At 48.9% G+C, this 20,444-nt stretch overlaps 1 long non-coding RNA gene across 1 annotated transcript; it reads left to right on the plus strand.

Annotated features, from left to right (window-relative positions):
- Positions 1-1,511: 1,511 nt before the first annotated feature.
- LOC116455142 lies at positions 1,512-14,526 on the plus strand. The gene is made up of 2 exons (XR_004244306.1): positions 1,512-5,200; positions 14,291-14,526. It is a non-coding gene; the product is annotated as an uncharacterized LOC116455142 (long non-coding RNA).
- Positions 14,527-20,444: the final 5,918 nt, after the last annotated feature.

The raw sequence follows: 20,444 nt of genomic DNA on the forward strand, positions 1-20,444 counted from the left end.
ATCCAGAGCCAGGAAAGGTTGGACTCGATGATCTCCGAGGTCTTTTCCAACCTAACTGATTCTGTGGAAGCACCACAGGTGTGCGAGCTGGCCTGGATGCCTCAGTTTTTTCACCCAGGCAATGTGAGCCCTTCCCCAGCCTTGGAGGCGGCCGAGCTCCCCCGCAGCCTCGGCAGGCAGAGGGCAGCAAAGGAGCCTTTTCACGTTTTTTCTTTCTTTTTTTTTTTTTTTTTCCCTCTCTCTCTCTTTTTTTTTTTTTTTTTTTTTTTTTTTTTTTTTTTTTTTTTTGTGTTCAGCCCGTTGCAGTCGGAGCTTTCCAGCCCGATTGTGCTAAAACGCTTCTGTACCAGCGTTTTGCATTTACCAGCCCGGCCTCCCCTCCCCCGCGCCGCCTCAGCCCGCTCCCAGCCCCCCGGATCCAGGGATCGCCCCCATCCCAAGGAACTCGGGGGGAAAGGGGCTCTTTCGGGGGGGGTCTCTTCCCTCTGGCCCCCCGGCCATGCAGGGCTCTTTCCCCCCACCCCACCCCTCACTTTTGGGGATAGAGGGGGGCTCCCAGCTTGTGAGGGAAAAAGGGGAGTCTGCCCTTCCACACCCCGGGTTGTAAGGGGAAAAAGGGAGTCTGCTCTTCCACACCCCAGGCTGTGAGGGGAAAAGGGGAGTCTGCTCTTCCACACTCCAGGATGTGAGGGGAAAATGAAGTTCAGCACTTCCAGACCTCAGGTTGTGAGGGGAAAAGGGGAATCTGCTCTTCCAGACCCCGTGTTCTGAGGGGGAAAAGAGGAATCTGCCCTTTCACCCTCCGGATTGTGAAGGGGAAAGGGGTTCAGCCCCCACTCACCCTCCACCCCGCACGGCGGTTACGAGTGAGTTTATGCCTTACTTCTCCCTGCTCCATCTGCACAGGAAGAGGGGGTGGGGGTCGGTCTGAGGGGTGTCAGCGGGCTCGGGGGGTGTCCGGGCACAGGGAGGGGGCTGTGCCCTGCCCCCCTCTCCCCTCCACCCCCCATTCCCGGCCTGGGACTCTTTCGCTCCCGCCCCCCCTCGCTCCTAAGCGGGAGTTTCCAGGAAGCGCTGAGGAGAGCCGCAGGACCGCACAGCCTCTCGCTCAGCGCGCTCCTTCCGCCGAGGCCGTGGCAGGAACGCCAAGTAGTCCCAACCGCCTCCTCTCCCTCACTCGGCAAAAGGCTCCGTCCCGCGGTCCCTTAGCCGGGACATTGTTGTAGGAACAGGGCGGGAGAAGCGTTTCCCTTCCCGCATTCCCCCCGCGGCTTCGGGCGGGATAATCGGGATGAAGCGATGGGGGTGGGGGAGGTGAAAAAGCCCCAGCGCCGGCTGCAGCGGAGGGATCCGGAGGCGCGGAGGAGTGAGGAGGCGCGGGGAGCGGGGGGTGAGCGGGAAAACGCGGCGCGGAGCCGGGAACAGCGCCCCCCTCCCCCTGCGGCGGGGGCGGGAACAGCTGCTGGGGGGGGGGGGAGCGCCGTGAGGGGGTCGCTGAGGGGGGACGGGACCCCCGCGCCAAAGTTTGGGGAAACTTTCCCCTGGTTTAGGGCCGGGGTCGCGCCTCAGCCCCGCGCTCCTGCTGCGGGCACGGAGCGCCCTCAGAGCGGCCGCGGCGCCGCCTGTGCCCCCCTTCCCTCTGTGAGCGCACCTGGGCTCTCCCTCCCTCGCTCGCTCCCTCCCCGCGGCCGCCGAGCCGCGCTCCCTGCGCCCCACAGATAAGGCCGGGGCTCGCCCCACCCCGCGGGGCACCCCGGGCTCGCCGTGCTGGATAAGCGGAGCCGCCACGTTGGAAGAAGTTTGCCCCGTGTCCCCCCCCTCCACACCTCGCCCGCGGGTGTTGTGACTTCGCACAGGACCCCACAAATCCCAGCACATGCTGCCGGTAGCCCCGCGGGGAGCTGCGAGCCCGGCCGTGCCCCCCCGGCCCTGTCCTTCTGCCGGTGACACTCGTGTCCTGCTGTTAACCCTGTGGAGAGGGGACAAAAGCTAAACTAGGATCCTGCGCTGCTTCCCCCCCCATCCCGCTGCCGGCTCCATGAGCTTCACATCCTCCTGCTAAGGCTGGAACGAACAAGAACAAGAGCTGCTGATGGTTGTAAGGCCTCGCTCGGTTCTCCCCACCCCCTCCGCCAGCACCATCCCCCACTGCAGCTCCCATGGACTCGTATCCCTCCCATTAACGCTGGAAGGGGAGGACAGGAGCTCTGATGGGTTTTTCTCAGGCTTTACTCTGTTTTCTCCCCCCACACACCGACCAGCACGAGCTCCACAGCCCTGCAGAAGTGCAGAGCTGGCTCTGCTACCATATCCATGAATGCCCCTTCCCTCTGAGCTCCAAGGAAAAAGGAAAAAAAACACCCTGATTCCCCTCGTTTTGCTTATTCATTATAAGCGGTTGGCAGTGTGCTGTTAAAAACGTGCGATCTCTTGTTTCAGAAGCATCTGTGCTTTAAGAATAAGGTTTTGTCTTCTTGAATGTGGCTTTTCGTAATAATCTCTTGAAGTGCTCCATTTTTGTCCTTAAAGTTCTATTTTATTACCTCTTCTGGATCAGCGAAGGTCGGTTTAACCCTTTAGAGATGAAAATCAGAAGCCACTTTAGGAAAATGTTGCCCTTCTATTTGTTAATTCATGGTTACAATAATATTTTATGGAGGATTTTTTTCCCCAGCCCAGTCCTTCTGCATGCTGAAGGAAGTGTGTGCTTCAGCACTGATTAAAGTCATGTATGAGTTAATGAGAAGCTTGCAGAGTATGTGAAGCAAGAGAAAATCTTTAACCAGCTCTGCTGTTCCTTCTACATACCACAAACTTGCACGCTGTAACCAGAAGGTGGATTGAATATGTGTGAAATGCTGCAGTAGGAGACTCATAAATCGCATCACAGGTGGATGCTCACTCAATTAATATGTTATCATTTCAAAATACCTTGAAGTTAGGTGGGTTTGTTGATTTTTCTTTTTTTTAAGTGTTTTGAGACTTCCCATTTCCACATACATAGAAATGGATGAAAGATGCTATAAGCTTACAAAGTATCATTTTGTGGATGGATTTTTAAATTTTGAACAGCCTGTGTTCCCCTGTTCTCACTGCTTCCCGGGTTAATGGATTGGTAACACAGGAGGGACTCTGAGGTGCTGGAGGAACCAGCAGTGGTGTCAACATTCCAGTTGTGGGACTTCTAATTTAAGAAATGTATTGTCATAAGGAGTAAGATCACGGCTGAATCCTGCTTGCATTTAGGTCCAAATACAAAATACGCTTTGGAAGAAGTCCCCAGGGAGCACTGAGAGTAATTAAGTAAAAATAAAACCTTTCACTTCAGCCCCCCCCCCCCCCACCCTTCCCCTTGTAACACAGACAAGTCAGTGCAATTCTGGTTTCATTCCACCATTTTCATTATGTGTCCTGATATTTCTTAATTTTGTATTGCAGCTGAAATACTCGGGTGACTTATAATTTCAGTGATTTGGGGGTATTTCTAGACCATACTTTTAAAGAAGTCATCTCGCTGTGTCCCAGAAGGAGCCATTGAGCAGCCGTTCTCATAAACAGCACTGAACTTCTTGCAGCCTTGCCTTTCCAAACACCTTTTTTTCCCCCTGTAATTTTCATCCTTAACTGTTGAATTTCCTTTTCTTTACATTAAGTAAATATTTATTAGTACCACTTGGATTTTTTTCATCTTTTTAGAAGAACAGAGCCTTGTCACTGAGACAATCCTTTCGTGTTGAGGAGGTGACATAAAAAAGGAGTGAAGGAGAGTTGTGCTGGGAAATGCCATTTTTGGAAAACAATACTATAGGAAATGGAAATGAAAAATACATTTTGTGCTGGTGGGAACTTGTAATGAGGCTAAGAGAGGATTTGATGTCTCAGAAAAGCAATGATTACAAGGGGAAAAGTGGGACTTTATCATCCATTCGTAGAAGTTCTCCAGCTGAATATCCTTCTGGGGAGCTGAAATTTGGCTCAAGTCTGTTTATGAACATCTGTTGAATGGAATTTTAAAAAGGCACAGATTATAATCTTAGTTTCTCCTCTCTGTTTAAAATGATAAAGCAAAATCAATGTATCTGCAAGTCCATTTTGGGGTTTGTTTTGTTAATAACGAGCTGCATGAATGTTCAGTAGTCTCTACTGCTGATTATTGGGCTCTCTATGTGTTCCCATACATTTTTCTCCAGCGTATAAAATACTGCCTCTACCCCTTTCTGTAGCTGTCTAATTCCATTTGAACACTCGTAGAAAGCATTCAAGTTTTTGTCGGGGTTTTTTTTTTTGACAGGAGGCTCTTGGATGTTGGCATCTGTGACATTTTTCGCACCGGGAGCACAGCGCTGTGTTTGAAGGGAGATGCTGAGAGCTGTTGGGTATTCCCAGAACTGCAGCCGTTTGCTTCGATTCACATCCTGCCCACCTGTCCTCTGCCAGGGCTGTAAATGCAACCACTTTGTGTCCCCTGGCTCAGGATAGCCCCACTTCAGCTTCTATTTCTGCAGCATTTGTGACCTCCTCTTATTCAGGGAGGACTTCACTGTAATTTTCCCTCCTATTATTTTGCCTCTTTTCACAGCCTGATGTTTTTTTGCTGTTGTTTTCTATTCCAAGCGAGGATGCTGTGAGTGCTTCAGCTCAAAATTTAGGTCATCTCCAATGGAAGAAGGGAGACCTAAAAAGTAAAAATAAGATTTCAATGTGCCTTTAAAAGTGACAACTCTTTGGGAAAAAATGTACGAGCTCACCTGTATTTTGTGGCAGGACAGGAATGGAGGGAGCCTTTCCCAATTCCAGAATGAAAGCTGAGTATCTCTTTGTGAGTGTGATTTCTTTTCCATGTGCTTTCCTGGTCTTTCATTTTCACACCTGATTTGAGCTTTAATCACTCAAATTATTCATAGACTTGCCCTGGAAAAAGAAGAGAGTGACCTCTTCCCATCTGGAGTAGATGGATTCACCACCAACAATTGTAAATGGATGACTTAATAATGGGGTTTGCACTCAAAATTTTTAATTCTGTGATTTCATTGCGTTTCAGGAGTTCTGCATGTGGTCTTTTCTGAACTGATAAATTGGAGTTGTACCACAGAGATTTATTTCTTGCAGTTTATCTCTTAGCATTGGGCTCCTGTCTACAAAGAGCTGATGATCCCCTGAGCTGCTGAAGTGCCAAAGCACCTTGCCCAGGACCAGGCCTGTGAGTTGGTTTTTTTTTTTGTCTGTAATTATATCCAATGTCTTCCATGACAAGGAACCTCAAGACAGTTTATGAAATCGACAGCCACAAAAGCACTGCCCATTGGGGGTTATGTGATTACAATTTAGTTGTCCCTCAGCCTGAGGGTGCCTGAGAGGACAGAGCCAACTGCTCCTCAGTTCCTGTGAGTGGCTGGAATTAGCCACTGGAATTGATAGATATCTGTTGCTCTTGCTTTCCTGTTAAAGGTGGCTTAATTTAAATTATGAAGGAACTTTTGAATCCATTTTGTTTGGTTTCTGCTCTTCCTAGCAGCTCTCTGCAGTTTTATATGTATTAAAAGTGCTAAGCTTCCTCTGGCCTAGATGTACAATAAATACCTTAGTCAATGCAGTTAAGTCCAGTTTCCTCTATTCACTCAGAAGAGATTTGTTCCTTATCTGAATTGTTCCTCCATTCAGAAGGAGAGAAGCCTCGCGCAGCCAGAGCTCACTTCATAAATCACCCAGACAAATGGAGCTTGGGGCAGAAGAAGATACAAAATGGGAACAGTTGTGATTTAGGCTCCATGAGGTTTTTGGATTTCTGCTATGGGAATGTGCTTACCAACTATTTGAAATACAAATGTTTAGAATAGTCACCATTTTCCAGTTATTCCTTCAACTGGACTTGCAGTTATCAGCTGGGCCCTGCACCTCAAGGGTGCCTCCCTTCACCCTTAAACATCCTCTGGTATTTGGTGGCTTCTTTTTAACAGTATTGGTCTGGAATTGATAACTTTTTTTATCAGAAGGTTAGAAAGAGCTCCTTGGTCTTCACCCAGGCTCTGCTCTGATCCACAGATATGGCACAATCCACTCACTAATTTCTTTGGCTCTGTCATGGCAGAGGTGGCTCCCAGCCAGGAATCAGTGCCATCACAGCAGCTCGGAGGACCTGGAGTGCAGGTTCTGGACCAAACGATGGTAACATCTCCCAATCCCAGAGTCACCCTGTTTCTGCTGCTCCCAACTCTTCTGATGACACCAAGCTTCTCTTTCCTTGGTCTTCTGCCTAACTTAAACAATTCATCTCATTTGTGTTCAATACAAGGTTATTTTCTACTATTAGCTCCTTTATAATGTTTTCATTGCTTACAGTTCTGAAAGTTGGTATCTTTTCAATTCCAAGAGTGTTTGATAAATACATTTGTTGGCACCTGTCCTTGTTTCCCTCCACTCCTCCCATGTTCATTCTAAGGACCCTTCACAACAATCTCACCTCCCTGAGTTATGAGTGGTCGCTCCCTCTACCAGATTAGAGCTTCCTGTTGGTGTTGTGTCATTTCTGAGCAAGGAAAGGCTGATACCTTTGAGCTCAGTGGTTGCTTCTTCTCCTCAGCTCTCCCAGGGGTCTTGCAGGCGCTTTCAGTTCTGCCTCACATCTTTGATTTGGTGAGGTTCCCTGCTATTTACATTTCTTCACATATATCCTCTTCATACCATCTGCTACCTTATGTTTTGCTCGTCTCTGAAATGTAGTGACCATATTTCACGCAACGTTGTTCTACATGATTTTCTTAAAATTTAATTAAAAGGTTCTGAAAGAACAAAGCAAATTAGAATCCACCCATTTTGTGCAGACACTTTAAGTGAATGGGAAACAACTCAATAAAGACCTTCAAATGCCTTGAATGAATTTGTGACTGAAATTCTGTGCACTGTTTATCCAAAGGGTCTATTATTAAATTAATTAGGAGAGTTTTATTTCTGACAAAAGTTAAGGCTGTTATTAAAGAACAGCATCTTCTCTAGAAACTCTCTTTGGAATTCAGCAGTTCTCCTGAGTACTGTTTACTCTGGAGTGAGTGTGTGGCTGTGCCTTGTTAGATAAAAGCTGCAGCACTAAAACTGTTTTACTGAACTTAGCTCCTGACCTGCCTTCTGAGGCCACAGCTACAAAGGGATGATACATCAATCTAGTTTGTTTGATCTAATTACAGCTGTTTAACCATCCTGAGCACAAGTGCACTCACCCCACTTTGTTATGCTGATTTCAGGTATTTTCACTCTTAATCGGGTGCATGGTTCTTGGTTCTTTCTTGTATTAATTTACCTCTCAAGATATTCTGGGCAGTTATCCCACAGAGAGGTGTTCTGCTACTCCGCTGTATGTTATTTTTCACAATGTGTTGACAGGGAATTCTCAGTAATTTAGGGATTCTGTGGGTCGACCTGACAAATGGCTACTCCTTTTCTCCTGACATCCATTGGTTTTTTGCCTGTGCAACTTCTTTTCTGAAAGGCTGCAAGGTTGCATGAAGAAGAAAGTGGTAAATCCATGAAAACATGCCTTAACATGGAGAAGCCCATTGCCACCTGTGGGAGAGCGGATTTCTGATTACTTCTAACTGAAAACTCTGGGGTTTGTGTCAAGAATATTGTCATGGGATCTGTTTTTAATGTATATATATGATCTTTTGTGCTTGGCTCAAGAAATTACCTGGAGTTTTCCCCATATACAGTCTGTGAATCAAACAAGGGTTATGGAGCTTCAAAGAATAAACATGGTCTGTCTCCTCTTCTGCTTCCAGTGCCCGTGAACTTTGGATTGCTGACCTGTCCTCTAACAAAATGGACTATTGGTATCTTATGCCCTCTATTCTACCATGAGCTCTCTCCTTTTTATTTTTCCTCTTTTTTTTTTTTTTTTCTTTGCTAATTGATTAAGCAAATCCAGCATTTCAGTTTGTTCTTGAGGGTTAGATTTCCTCAGCCTCCCAGCATTCTTGTTGCTCTCTCCGTGCTCTTCCAGTTGCTTTGGATCTGGTTTTATTTTCTTATGTGGAACCTGAAAGAGGACAGAATATTCCAGCTGAGATCACACTGAGTTCAGCAGGAGAATTGTCAGGGGTGTCCTACGTAAAGCAGCCTTATTAAATATTTCTGTGATGTATTGTCTTTACTGTGCTGACTCAAATTCAGTTTGTGATCCGTTACAACCACTGCTTGCCCAGATCCTTCCCTCCTCATCCATGCTCCTGTCTTGGTCCTTGGCTGCGAAAAAAACTCCTCTGAAAATGCCATGCCTGGAAACAAGGGGATGACAAAGATCTGAGGAGGCTTTCCAAGTGCACTGTTCTCGTGAACTCCAAGTGTGTCAGCTTGCTGATGGAAGAGGAATTGTGAAATAATGTGTCTTCACAATATTGGATGGAAATGATAACATGTTTTGTCTTATTATTACTCTGAAAGTCTCAATGTCCTAGAAGTTCTGAGTTGGAATAGGAACGGTTGTTTGCAAATGGGAGAGAACATAGTTATAGTGCCTGAGTCTTAGATTATCATTTTCTTACTAAATGTTGCACTCTCCCAGTAACAAGGCAAGCAGAATAATTAGCTAATGCACCTTTAAAGAATTAATAGAGTTGCTAGAGGTGAGATGAGCCAAAAATTAAATCTGGAAGGCATTTGAAGAAAACAACAACAGATAAGTTCTGGGGCTCTCATTTGGTCCAAAACATTGATGACATGAAGATCCAATTCATGGCTGTGAGGTGTCCTCTGGTGAGAACACTGAGAAAAAGAAAAAGGTAAAGAAAAAAAGGAGGAAAACACCCAAACTGAAGATGCTTTTTGGCTCCATGCTTGTGTGTGTCATTGTTTATAGGAAGAGGTGGCAGACCCAAGGAAGCTCGCAGCAGTGGGATGGAAAAATCTCCAGTGGGCAGGCGAGTAAGACAGAAGATCCCCAGAAGGGCAGCCCTGGTTTGCTGCTATTTTGCTAAAGCAGATATGTTTTGTTTGGAGCGGGGAAGCGATGTGAGATGAAAGAAATGGGTGATACATGTTCCTGGTGGTTCCTTGTGATGGAAACAGAACCACTTTAGGACAAACAGACCTATGATGTGGTCTTCTGGGGGGTGCAGTCCTCTGGGATTTTGGAAAGCTGCTCCCTTGGAAATCTCTCTCTTTGAAGAGTTCCCTGCAGAGCAGAGGAGCCCTCCCTGCTGAGGGGACAGTGACAGTGACAGTGTGTGCAGGCTCGGCCACACAAGGATCAGTGCTGAGTCCTCCAAGCACTGGCTGACACAGGGAATGTGCTGAGCTGGTGTGTGCTCCAGGCCCACATTAATTCACTCTCTGTTCCGTGGTTCTTCACGCTCCTGTGACCCGGATGAATTTACCAGGGAGCTGAGCAGGGTGTTCAGTTTTCCTGTCTGCCGTTCTTACACTTTTGCCCACCCAAATCCAGTTCTTTGCACTGTGATGCAAGCTCTAATTATAAATCGAGTCATACAACCTGCCTTCTCAAACTCTTGTCTCATTCAGAGTTTTCTTTTATCCTTGTTATTTGATGTTTGCTTCCATATTTTATTTATTGCATATAATTCAAGTGCTGCAGTAAATACAGAATTACTAGTTGTAATGGATTTTTTGTTACACTTATCACTACGGTGTCTGAATACTTTTTAACCACCATAAATGTATCTTCACAATATTACAGAGATGTTCTTCTCATTTCACAGATTAAAAGTGGGGAAAATAATGACAAAACTGTCGAAGTTGTCCACTGGGTCTGTGTTCCCCAGAGGAAAGAAGGATTCTAGTTTTAATAATGATAATAATAATTTTCTAAAAAAATAATATTTATAATAATAATAATAATCCTATTCTAGCAACCGTTTATATTGTACTCAGGCCTTTAGATATGTATTTGTTGCCAGCATAACCCTCGAGTTCAAATACTGTCTTCAAGCCACAGTCTGTGTATACAAACTCACCCTATCACCCCTCTCTTTGTTGGAATTTGCTGAAAGGAAGCTTCACTCTTCTCTCCTGACAGATTCCTTGCTCTTGTAACCAGCTCAGGGAGCTTTTTCTATGATTATTCCAGTTTTCACATGTCATTCTTGAATAGAAACGGTATCCAAAATTCTGTAAGAGAGCCGTTGCCATAACATCTGGATATGCCTTACCTGGTCTTCAGATGCCATTTGTCATCTTCATTTCTGTGACTAAATAACACTTGTGAGTCTTCATCCTTCCCTGCTAACTGTGGTGAATTCCCAGTTTACAAGAGTTTTGGCTGTCAGTCCCTGTGTGAACAGCCTTGTGATTTGCATTAATCTTATTACTGCATTCCACCAGCCCATTCCTCAGGATTCCTGTGCTGTTCCAGAACCTCATCCAGTTCTTCATTTAGGATATTCCAGTCTTCTGCACTGATGCCTTTGGATGTTGTCAGTAACTACCTGTATTAACACTCCTTTTCCAGTTCCTTGCGCTTGTGTCACTTGAAACCCATCAATGGCACCCGTTCTGAGACCAAAGCTGCAGGAGCTTTCAAAGCACTTGCTCTCTAGCCCAAAACTTCCCATTTCAGCACAATCCAGCACTGGATTTTTAGTCATATTTTACCCACAAACTTCTCTTGCACTGACCTTCGTATTTTCCAATTTAACTGGTATTTTTACATGATGCACCAGACCAAACACTTCACTGATTTTGGGATGGGTGAGATCTACTGTGTCTTCTTTTACTCAGAAAAATTTGCTGCCTTGTCAAAGAAAGACGTCAGCTTTGTCTGGCATGATTGCAACTTTTGTTGCATTTCATCTCTTTACTTTCCTCTACTTTTTTTCCCCCTCCTGAGAAAAAATAATTTAAGTTTTGCATCTCACTGAGGTCGGGCTAATTAGTCTTTCATTGTCTGGACATTACTTTCACAGTCTTTGGCTTGATTTTGGGGTGGGTTTTTCCCTTTCTCCCCATAATTGGATGTGAAATTTAGATTATTTTTGTACCTCTAGAAGTGGTGGAAATAAATTTACTCATTTGCATCACAGCTCAGCTGTAGTGCTTCATGTTTTGGTTGGATTTTGTTTGTTGGTGGCTGTTTTGATTTGTTTTTTTTTTTTTTATTTTTAAAGAAACTTGCTGCATTGTGGCTATTAAACTGGGAAAAGTAATGAATTTTGAAGTATTTGCAAAGTTCTTTAAATCATAATGATAATGAGAAGTTTCTTGAGCAATGACAGCTGAATCCTGGGCTCCGTTATCCTGTGGGATGTTGATAAGTGCCAGGGGCTCGTTGCAGCCCGTGGCTCATCACTGCCCTGCAGAAGTTCTGCTCCTCGTGCTGCCTCAGCATTATTTACTGCTCTCACCCCTGTGTTTAAACAGAAAATGAAGCGTGTTGGGCACTCTGCACACATGTATGAGGCAGTCCTGAACAAAATACACTCTAAAAATAGACAGGGTAAGTGAAACAATAGGAAGACAGTGATTCTAGAGGGTCAGGATTGTGTGGGGAGGGCTGCAGTGCCCTCAGCGAACCCAGGGCACAGGAAAACCCGAGGTCAGTAACTATGTTTCCTGAAGCTGGGAAAAGTAATATTTTTAAATGCTTTGTTTCATAATACAGTTAATTGCACGTTTCTCTGACAGCTCTAATGATTGTGACTCTTTCTGATCACGTTTCACTCAGGATCTAATTCTAAAGATCGGGATGCAAGCAACAACCGTTATATGTTTGGATTTGGAGTGGGGGTTTTTGTTGTTTTGCCAGATATACTCAATATTTTTATACATAATTGAAAAATATGTCTTTTTTACGATTCTTCAGTATGTCTGGAGCTCCGTTTTACAGAAGCAGCTCTGGCCAATGCCTTTGTTTTAGTGAACATGTGTGTGATATCCCAGCCTCTACCAGCAGTGCTGTTGCTGAGGTGTGATCACGGGCCTCTCTCAAGACAGAGATAACTGATAGATAAAAATGACCTCATTTCACAGTCCCACAGCTGAACTCTAAAAGTTCCAGCAAAGCTGATCAGAATGTGTTTGAATTTTTGTTTCTGAGTAAATGTCACCGAGGTCCCTACTTGTGACATTCAGAAGGTGACTTTTAGGCCATTTGAGCTCAACTGGGTGGAGGCCTGGAGCAGAAAATCAGTCCCATCCCCACACACGGACCCTGTGTGTGTAGGAAGTCCCAACACTCCCTGGGGGGGCTCATTACAGAATTCAGATTGGGAAATACACATCTATGGGAGACTGATAAAAGGTAGATAAGGACAATTTCTGTTCGACCCTTTCTTGGCCAGTGTTTGCAAGCTGCTCAACACCTTGTTTTTGTGGAATATTGAGATTGTTTTGGATTATTCATTTTTTCACCAGTTATTTGTGCCTGCCTTTGTACAGCTGGAGTGAAGGGACGTTACTAAGTGTTCTCCCCATAGCATGAATATTTAATAGTTTGTGTGTTCCTTCTCTGTGTCGTGTGTGTGCCTATATAATACCAACAAAATCTCTTAAAGTCAGTTTTTGCAAGAGATTTTCAAAGCACATCATGTAACTGAGTCACAGTGCTGAGTAAACCACGCTATTGTAGAATTTCACCTAAAATCTGAATTTGCCAAATGGTGGTATTTTGCAAATAAGCACAGATTCTGCTAACTTCCCCTGGAGATTTTATTCCAGTCTGATCCAATTTCCCAGTGTGGACAAACTGGTGTGTCTTAGAAAAAAAGAGAAAATGTTTAGCCTATTGAAAAGAGGATTTTCTTTGTTTCTCAGATGTGCAGATACTCATGTTCTGGAGCTCAGAGCTGCTCTGAGTGTGCTGGGCGGATCCTGCAAAGTGCTGAGTGCATGGCTAACTTTAAGGGAGTAGATCCTTAGAATCACCAGGGCTGCTGATGTTTAAAATTACGAAGAGACTTAAGTACTCTGATGGCCCCCGGCCAGTGGCTTTCACATCTCCTAGCACTGAGCCCTAAGGAGACGCAGTGATCAGCTGCAGCTCAATTTCCTTCTCCCGTTTTAAATATAAGGTTTAAAGCCCAAATTCTGGCAGCTGTTTAATTAAAGATACTCGTTTTAACTGTGAGGAATGTGATATGCAGCAGCGCTACGCCTGCTTCCTTTCTTTCTTCCTCTCCTGGCATCCCAGCTCACTCCTCTACAGCGTTTAGTGCAGGGCTTGCAGTTTTCACTGCTGCTCCGTTCCTGCTTTATCCTCTTCCATCTTTTCCATCTGCTTTATTCTGTTTGGAAAATGGCAATGTAGAATGTGTTTGGTGTAACCTTAATCCTGACCAGCATCTGGGCTCCCTTTGAAAAAAAAAAAAGCATCTACTGCAAGCAAGGTTTCTGTATATGTTTCCCCACTTCACTAAAACAAAGTTGGGGGGCGGGGGGGCATAACCAAAACTAACCATTGCAAAATTATATTTATTTTAATTGACCTGTTAATTAATACGTGGGGTTTAATGTGCTTTCCTGCCTACGCGAACAAACCGTGGGGTTTGTGCTCTCACCTCTGTGCCGGTGGGGGTCGAGTCAGAGGTAAACCGGATTTGGACCATTTTGGGAAAGGAGAGAAAGGGGGGAGGGGGGCGGTTATTTACATCTGATTTTAACAGCCTAGCTGCTCCTTACTCCCAATATGTAAAAGTTAACGCCACTATAAAACATGGGATGCGCTGAAATTCCTGCCTGATGCTTCCTGACGTTTCCCTGTTAAACTTTCCCAGGCCCGCAAAGGTCCCGGTGCGGGGCGGCTCCCTGGGACACGCCGGGGAGGGGCAGGACGGGCCCCGGGCAGGACGGGGACCGCCGGTGCCCCCCGCTGACCCCCGACCCCCGGCCCGGGCAGGGCAGGGCCGAGCCGCCCGTCAGGTCGGTGGGGCTGGGGCCGCTCCCGGGGGCTCCTCCGGGCCGGCCCTGGGGCTCGGGCAGCGCTGCCCGCGGAACTGCGGCGGGGCCGGGGGTCACCGGCACCGGGCACGGCTCGGGGACCGCGTCCCCCGCGGAGCTCAGGGCGCTGCCAACACGGAGCCAGCTCCGATGCGGGGGTGGCACCGCTCCCACCAGGCCAGGACGGCGCTTCCCGGCCCCGCTGCGCTTCCCGGGGGGCCCGGCCCCGAGCCCCCTTTTCCATTCCTGCTGCTGTTGGATTTTCCCGAGCCGCATCAGCCCCGCGCTCCCAGCCCGGGGCTCTTGAACTTCAGTCCCCGGCAGCCACAGAGGTCGCTTCTGAGCTCCACGCGAAGCCCTTTTTTTTCATTATTTATTTATTTATTTATTTATTTATTTTCCCCCAACTCAGGCTCTCCCTCCCTCACGGCCGGAGTGGAAAAGCACGTTTAAATCCCGAACTCGGCTTTCCCACGTGGTGTCTCGCTGAGCTGCTGTCACAGCCACGCCGCGCTCTCACAGGACACCAGAGCTTCTCCCCTGCCCTGCCAGGAAGGTACAAGGTGATGAACATTTTTAATCAAACCGTATTTTCGGGACACCTCACTAAACTCCAAACTTGTGCTGAAAAATTCGCTCTCCTTGTGATCAGGCTCTTGTGTTTTGATTCCACCTGGACCGCGTGTACAAATAATGAGGGGATTAAAGTTCTGCTCCCCCTTCCTGGGTGCCCTCTAAAGGGATGGATGTTTGTCAGCGATTTGGGGGTTAATTCAAACAAGTTTATTTCACATTCTGGGTCTGCACACACGCAAAGAGCACGAGTGGTTTGGGGTGAAGGGTTAGCAGCGTGTAAAGGGGGACAAAACCAATTGTGGATATTAATATGGGATGTACTGGATGTGTGTCTAAGCATTAAATCGAGGGGGGGGGGACTGGGTTTTAGGTGACTTTTCACCCCATTCAGAGACCACGGTCACAATGCACCCTGTTTCAACACTCACTGGGGAGAAAGGGAGACAGAGGGGAGGCAGGGCAGTACCCCGAGTTGCATCTGGTCTTCAGACCTCGCTGTAATCTCTAAGGGAGGCTGTCCCCAACCTTTAATTATTCAGTTTAAACAGGCCTAGAGCACGCCACATCTTTAAGGCCTTTTCCCTGATGTCTCTAGGAGGCAGCCTTCATCGAGCGAGGAAAGCAAATCTTGGCAAAAAGAGCACCGAAGGATGTGAACCCCTTGGAAAATTCCACTTCCTGCCCAGCACTGCGTGTCCTTGGGTCTCTCACTCATTCCCATGCACTTAACGAGGGATTTCTGCCTCAGGCTACCACACCAACTTTCTAAATAAATGCCGCGCACACCCGAGCTCGGTGCTCTGCAGTTAATCTCAGCCCAGCACCAGCTCCCTCTCCTCTCTTCCTACTTCCCTCCATTTTATTTCTCCGCTGGTTTTTCTCTTCAGCAGACTCCAACTCTCTCTCCTGCTGAACTTGCCGGGAACAAAAGGCTCCGTTCCCGATCCAGCCCGCAGTTGCCGTGAGAAACTTCCTCGCCAGCGCTGTCTGTCGCTCCGCTCTCCCTCCCTCGCTCCCTCCCTGCCTCGGGAAAATGGCAGTGCAAGAGCTTGATGAAAAGGGGGAAAAAACCTTCTTTCTCAGCGCCTGCCTCTCCCGCAGCAACCCCCCTCCCCAGTCGTGACGCCTGAACTCAAACTTCTCTAGAAATACACTTTAGGAGGGTAGATATTCACGGGAGGGACCAGTGGGGTATTTTTTACACCCCACTGAAAAGAGGCGCCGAGGTGGGGGAAAGGCTTTTTCCAGGCAGGAGAACCTGCTGCTGACCCCTCCCGCACGGCATCGCCGGGTCCCAAGGATTTTGAACACAATAAGTTTTCCTTCAGTGGGAAAATCCAGGCCCAGAGTTCAGATCTTTCTCTTTTTGCAGCTTTAAAAGCCTTTTTTTTCCCCCTTTTTTTTAACTCTTCACAGTGGGGTTCGCAGCAGAACGCGGTCTCTCTGCCAGCCCACCCGAGAGCTCCCAAATCTGGTGGGATTCAGGGAAAACAGACGGTTGGCTCCGGATCCAGTGCAGGGGTTTTTGCAAACTCCGGTCCGCGTTTTGATTTTCTTTTTTACCCTTTTTTTTTTTTTTTTTTAAGTAGATTTACTCTTCCTTCCCCGAGCGCAGCGGAGCGCCGCTGTCCGAGGGCAGCCGGGGTGCACCCCCGGATATAGAATAAACGGGGGTTCGTCTTTCCCTGCACTTCATTATTGTTTTCCTCCCCTTCCCGATATCCCCCAGTTTTCCCTGGAATTACTAAATTCCATCTCCAGCCTTATTTTCACTGCAGGGTGAGAGCTGCTCTTCTCGCTCAGGCCCGAATCCGCACACATGTGCCCCCAAAACTTGCGCTGTCCCACTTTTCCCCCCGCTCGGGTGGCTCGGGGGCGGGCCGGGGGCGTGGGGCGTGGGACACGCGTGGCACCAGCCCCGGCTGCCCCCGGCCCGCGGGGGTCGCGCAGGATGCGCGGGGGCTGCGCTCCCGCGTCCCTTCCCCTCCGCAAACTCCGCTTCGCTTTTTCCTCCTCCTCGCCAGTGCTGCTAAAATAATGCATTTCCTCGAGTCAGGCCGAGTCCACTTTCCTGCCTTAAAATGCACCCAAAGTTTCGCAGCTCGCTGTCAGATGTCACCAGCGGGCTCTCGCGGGGCGGCCGAGCCGGGGGCTCGCTCCCTGCCCGGGGGAAACCTGGCGTGGGAAGCAGCAAAACCCCTGGAAAATCCACGCCTGCCTTTGAGCTGCTGCATTCAGTGAAGGGACAGAGTTACCTTCGGCTGGCACTCACAGCGCAGAGCCATTGTGTCTCCCCAGAAAGGGAGATTATACAATATTTTAGCATTATTTTGAAGTGGGTAAATGAGCGTTGTCTCACATGATGCCCAGCAAACAAATATTTCAAATAATATCAATCTTAGTGGTGATGGAGCCACGAGGAGAGCGCTTAACCCAGATACAACAGCAGCTAAAACACTGCAAGGAATAGGCTGGGCAAATATAAACATATTGACAGGAAATGTGATTTTCTTTAGCAAGAACCCTGTAAGAGAAGCTGAGGTACAGCCAATAACCCTCCTGACTCCATTCCATCTTTTGCAGGGCACCCCATGAGTTATAATAGATGGGTCTCTTGTTCTCGGGTCCGGCGTGCACATCTCAGCACTCTCGGTGCAATGGAAGAGCATCCTTCCCCACACAGCCACATCCATTCCTCCCCAGCTCCCTTCGCTCTGCCTTGGTTGCGCTTGTTCAGACTTTATCACGGGAGCTGCAGCCGATTCCGGCAGCCGGGATCCAGTCCGTGTTTGTAGCCAGGGAAAGGCTGGGATAATGATAACTTGTGTGTGTGCGAGCTGAGCCGAGGCAGCGCTGACTTTAGTCCGGTTTCCATGTCAACGATTCAGTCCATATTTGCCATCACACAGTTGGCAAAGCCCGATTTTTTTTTTTTCGTGGAGGGGGGAGACACTACTCCTGTTTCTAGTACTCTAATCTAGACCAGGTTTCCTAAACTGCCTTAGTGCTGGGTTAAATGGCACGGCCACCTTCATGAAGGAGACTTCCAGTCAGGAGGAGCCGGCGCGGTGGCGGTGGCCTGCAGTGCCATGTGAGCGCTGGTTTCCCAGCCTATCTGAGAGCCAGGAGCCGGGCCGGGCTGAGGGAAGCGTGCCCAGCACTCGGGGGCATGGAGAAGGGAGCACGGCCGCCGCTGCCGAGCAGGGATGGCTCCGGCCGGGAAAAGTGTGGATGTGCCGCAGGGAAAAGTCGCTGCCGGTCCCGATGGATGGCCGCTACATCCCGGGACGGCGGGACTGGCGGGAGGATTTTCAGCTCTTAGGTGGCAATGTTGTTAAGAACTGTGCTGTCATCTGCTTCCCAGTCCTCATGGCTGGGAATTCACTGAATGCCTCAGTATTGAGTAAAGTGCCAGGGCCTCATTGATGAGGCGTATTCCAAAATCTGCTGCAGCTTTCACAAACATTTGGTAAAGTGAGTGTCTCCTCATTGTGTGGGTGGCTGGGGAATCCAGGCTGCTTTTCACATTACTATCAACACCGGGTTTCATAGTCTGACATAGCGCTCCTTGAAGGGGGTTCCAAGAGACGGACACAGGTAGAGAGATGTGAGCACGGGATCTTTGCCTGGATGCGCCCAAGCTGCTTCCCTGGCTCCTGAAGTGAAGTGGTTAAACTTTTGGTGATGCTCAGTGAGATGGTGGGGCTTTGCTCCCTGAAGTAGATGTAGCTTTGGGGTTGGGCAGGTGGGTGCTTGGGTTGGTTCTGGGATTAAATGGCAGAATTCTCTCCGGTTTGTGCTTTTTAAAGTTTAGTGCAAATGAAACACCCAAGGAACAGTGTTTTGGTGCTGTGGGGCACCATGGACATTAACAGAACCACTGGATTTCACTTTTGAGAGTCCAGCCTGATACTGGAGGAAAGTTTTCCCCCTCTTCGTCTTTGTCTTTCCAGAACCCAGGATTTCATCAAATAACTCTTCTGAAGAGATGATGTAGATCAATTTTTGTTCTAGCACATTCCACAATTTCCAAACACTTCTGAAGAAGAATATCTTGGTGTTTTTCCTTCCCTGTGGTCCACACACATACCTCACTAAAGCCACAGAGCCTCCCATGTGAGATTCTAGCATTGTACTGGGGCTCCAACCCTCGTGAAAGCCTTGAGCACCATCACAATACCAGTATCATCATTTATTACCCATTTTTCCCTAATAGTTTATTTACAGCTGTGGAGAAGGACCGACCAGCCAATCTGCTGGATGGGATCTGCTCTGTGTTGCACCGTCAACTCTGCTTTGTTTGAAGCCTGAGGGGCAGTTTGTTGCTCTAGAAAACATTTAGAATTTTGCTATTTATCACCATATCCCGCCTTCCCTCCCACTTTCCAGCTTTGGAATAACCCCCTTTGTTCCACCACCTGCACTCTAGATGGTAAATATTTTATATTATAAGTTTTATAATAGGTGTGAGGGCTGAGTTGCTGTCAGTAGACACTGACACCTTCACTTGATCCCCAGCAGGCACACGGTGCTGGCAGGGACCCAGTCCCGCTGCCCAAGGCTTTGCCTCCTGCGCTGGACTCGCGTTTGCCCAGTGCCACCAGTTCCAGCGGGATTCCTTGTGGTGTGTCCCGCTGGCTCCTGGGCTGGGGCCGAGCCCTGTTTGTTGTCACTGCACAGGGGTTACTTCTGCCGCATTATCTGTTCTGCGGTGATGTTCTAAAATGGCAGTCTCAGACCTCAGAGTCTCTTTTGACTCCCCACCCACTGTTTTCTGATGTTTTCTCTTGTCTTAAAGTTGTATTTACTTCAACCTCACTTCTTCAAGTATTTCCATATTGCAGAGGAACACCAGTATGTGGGACCCAGGCCTAACCCATACCATGCCTGCAATTTTTACCAGACATCCATGTCCCAGTTTCTACGAACTAGGTGTTTATAACCCCAATAACTGATCTTTTTGTCCCTCCCACGGCCCGCTGCAGCCCTGCACCATCTGAAGGAAAACAGGCAGGTTCAGACCCTGGCACAGGTCAGGCTGTGACCAGGACAGCGCTCCAGGTACATTGCTCTCCTCCCTCCTCCCGCTCTGCCAAGGCCTCCGGGATGGAGGAGGTGGGAATCTGGGTCTGAAAGGGTTGCAGAAGAGCATGGCCTAATTCCCAGTTCACCTCTTGACAGCCGGGGAGCTCCAGCACGGCGTTAGGCTCTGATTGCCAGCGCATCCTGTCCCATTGCCCAACGTGTTGTGTCTAGACGCGCTCAGGTGGTTTTGGATCTGGGAATTCCTGGTTCCGTGCCCACCGCCCTCGCCTTGGCAGGAGCGGGGAGCCGGACTTTCTTGGATTGTCCGCGTGTGCAGTCACAGCCCTGGCGCGCCGCCAACGCCTTTTCCAGAGGGACACGGCCAAGCGGAGAGGAAATGACAACCGCTAACAGTTCGCAGAGGGCTTAATTCTAAATGGAATTTCTAGGGACAAAGAAGAGGCGCTTCGGTAACCCACGGGCAGAAACCCCAGGGCCGGCGGCCGCCGAGCGGCCAGCACGCCCCCGGAGGGCTCCGGCCGCGGGACATCGCCCGCTGGCCCCGGGGATCGCCCCGGGCGGCTCCGGCCGCGGCGGGGGAGCGCTGCCCCCCGGCCCCCGGCTCCGCCGATCCGCCGCGGGTTTTGCGGGCGGCAGCTCCGCGCCGGCGGCGGCCGGGGCCGGCCCGCTCCTCCTTTGTGACGGGGGGGAGGCTCCGCTCCGGGCCGGGCTGCGCTCCGCTCCGGGTTTGGCAGGCGGCCGCGGCGCTGGGTAAAATGGCAGCGCTGAGCCTCGTGTCGGACTGAGCCCGCTCGGCCGAGCAGAGTCGGAGCTCGCCCAGCCCGGCCCCGCCGCCGCTCGGCCCCGCTCCGGGGACGGCGCCCGCCCGCCCGCCGTGTCCCCCCTCCCTCCCTCCCGCCTCTCCCGCACCGGGAGCCCCGTCCCGGGTCCCCCCCCACCCCCCC

This window comes from Corvus moneduloides, chromosome 23 (assembly GCF_009650955.1).
Source record: "Corvus moneduloides isolate bCorMon1 chromosome 23, bCorMon1.pri, whole genome shotgun sequence".
Classification (NCBI taxonomy): domain Eukaryota; kingdom Metazoa; phylum Chordata; class Aves; order Passeriformes; family Corvidae; genus Corvus; species Corvus moneduloides.